Raw genomic sequence first — 3316 nt, 5'->3', positions numbered from 1 at the left:
CGGCCTTGCAGTCAGGACCGCCATTCGAGGGCACACTTCCCTAGTCACTACTAGAGAAATTGCATTTGTAATGGAATATAGTCCAACGATTGCCCTTCCTTACTCCATAGAGGGAGATCCCATACATCTTGGTATAATATACCACATAAAACAAACATAGAGGAGGCAACCTCTCCGGCTAAATGCCATGGTCCCCATGCAGCTCTCCTACACCGAGAGGATTGGCCCCTCAATGCATCGCTCTAGCATAAAGGACATACGAACAATCTACACTCTTTGATTTTGAATGATCTAGGAGACTTCAATATTTCCTCACCAAGCACTTTCCCCAAGAAACGATCATCTAGCCTATAGCAAGGGTATCCTTACACACTCCATGTTGGTCATTTATTAGGCAATCAAGTGGTATGCATCCATGTTTTATACCATGTGGCATGCAAAATGCATAAGTGTATGACAATTTTGCAAAAGATTTTTATGATTAGAAATCAGCCACGTGGTGTGCAAAACAATCCTTTAATGATTTTTAGCTTGTGCATTATTGTGGTGTTGCTAGAGACTAGCACCGAGTTTCCTCGTGCTACTAGTCTCCTTAAACTTAAATGATTATTAGCCTATATGCTATGCATAAACCAAATGAATCATAATTTGATGTATTTCCATCAACCTCTCACTTTTACAATCCTTCTTTCCCTTAATCGTTTAGGTTTTGCAACGTTGCATAGGTGTAGGGTTCATTTTTATGACATTTTTCATGTAGAAAGCAACAAAAACACACTCTAACATAAAAACAAGGCTAAACTGAGGCTTAATCCTCATGTCTCAGTCTTATTACACATTCACAAACATGAATCATATTTTTTTCCTAATTATTGAGTGAAAAAACCTATTTTTCATCCAATTTTCTCTATTTTTTCTTATTTATTTACCCAAACATTATGATATTTCAAAGTTATTGGTTTTTCCTGATGAAGTATGCTTAGCATTATTTCCCTATCAATTTTCATCTCATATGACCCGAAAGAACCCAACAAAACCCCCAATTTCCATCATTTTCATAAAAATCACAACTTGTGGGTTTTGCATGTTTTGCGGGAAATCATTATATCATTGAATTTTATGGTTTCTTCTACATTTCAGAGAGAATGCAACATAGGAAATCAAGAACAATCATTATCAAACACTTCCTTCAACCATTTTTCATAAAACACAAAGAAGGATCGCTTACGCATAAGAACCACGAGTTTCGAGGCATATATCTCGAAATCAAGAGCCCACTGATGCCTCTCCTTTGCTGTTAACACACTCTCCTACCCGATCTACTTCCTCTACCACTTCAACATAATCATTTGATCCAAATTTGTCATCACACCCCACCCACTTCTCTCTTGAATTGATCCATATGAATGGGCAGTATGAGGAGAGAGGAGAGAGAAAGTATAAAAATCAAAATTTCATTCCCTTCATCATATTACACATGGTTACCATCAAAATCTTGCCCCCTCTGCATATTACACATGGCCGTTTTCTGGGAGAGGCATGGCACATCAGAGAGCAGAGCACACGGCGGGTCCCAGTCAGAGAGGGGCCCACCCAGACGACTATTACACAGTTCTTTCAGACAGACAGAGTGAGAGCTACTGTACTAGCCTCCAGCCAGACCTCCGGGCTCACACTACAGCAGGCTGAGGACCAGCGTACCCGACGCCGCACGAGGATCCGTGGGTTTCGGACCCCACAGCCACACCGACAGGAGATCCAGAGGATTCTTGATCTACATCGACAGCAGACTGAGATCCGACGACACTCGACACATTGGATCTCAGATCTCCAGTTTGCTCCTTCTCCACCGCTGATGTACCACATCCTGCATCCAGGAGGGATCACCTGCTATTAGCGACTTCGACGACTGCTACTACATCCCAGGATAGTATATCTCCCTGCATCTGTTACATATACACATCGCACCACTTTATCACAGCCGACAGTTGTTCCCCTATCACAGCCGACATTTGTTCCCCTTTTGTAGCCATTATCTGGAGTACCAGAGCTACATACGCACATACACATACACGACACTTATCACACTCACAGCACCGTATTTTCAGTTTCCAATTTATAGCTTTTCATTCAGCACTTTTATTTTGGATAGCTGGACCTCATCAGTTGTATCACAGTTTGTCTCATAGGCCAGTTTTGGTCTTTAGAAGACGTTAATATAACTTTCTTTCTTTCTTTCTCTCTCTCTCTCTCTACATGATTGAGCATCCAAGAGGCACACAAATCCCCAAAAAATGGGGCACCAATAAAAAAACACCCCCTCCCTACATCTCAACATGTTTTTTGTATGTTTTCTTCATTTAGAGTTTCATTTCATTTCATTTAGAAAATGTCCACTTCAAAAAACCACTTTCACACTACTGCGGAAGGGTTTTCGGCCTGTTTGGAGGTGCAAATGGACTTCGATTTGTGATCCAACTAGAAACTAGACGGCTGACTTCGTGATGTCAAAATCTATAAACTTAGGCTTCGCACACTTTTTGGCTCTCAGATCTAGTAGTTGCTTTATAACGCCAAACCTTGTGGGGATTAAATGGGGGGTCAAACGAACTCCAATCGATGAACCAAGACTTGCGTTGGATTCTTGACGTCGAAATGCATCTAGGAAAACTCCAGCTCGGCCATCTACCACCGTTTGATTTATCATGAAAGTTGGCTCTTTAATGGCTCTTGGGCACGTTTCGGCTCTAAAATTGGGCTCCAATGCTTCAACAATGGGTCCAAATCGAGTCCTAAAATACAGCTCTCAAAAATATATTTGATGGTGTGACTGGTCCACCTACATCTAGATATCAGTCACTTGATAGTGATAGTCTTGATAATGAATTAGGCACACTATTAGTTATGATGCTTGGTGTTGAGGAGGTCTGAAAGGGTCAGACAACCAGTTGATAAGCTGGCATACAATGGGTATTCAACCAGACATTATGCATATATGACTAAAGTATCAGGCTATAGAGAACTTACAAAGTTCAATGAGACAGTTACAAATGAGAATTGGTGTGTTGCCATCATGGATGAAGAATACACAACAGTGGCTGAAAATGAGACATGGAAATTGATTCGTTTGTCTGAAGGCAAAGTACCCATTGGTTGCAAATGGGTTTATAAAGTGAAATGCAAGGCAGATGGTTCGTTGGACAGGTATAAAGCACGGCTGGTTGCAAAGGGATATACACAACAATACGGCCTAGATTATGAGGAGACTTTCAGCCTGATTGCCAAGATGGCAACGGTGAGAACAATTATTGCATTA

Source organism: Lygodium microphyllum, unplaced genomic scaffold (assembly GCF_053477565.2).
Source record: "Lygodium microphyllum isolate KBCC unplaced genomic scaffold, Lygodium_microphyllum_v1.1.10 scaffold_70, whole genome shotgun sequence".
NCBI classification, from domain to species: Eukaryota; Viridiplantae; Streptophyta; class Polypodiopsida; order Schizaeales; family Lygodiaceae; genus Lygodium; species Lygodium microphyllum.
Note: the sequence above shows the minus strand (reverse complement) of the source record.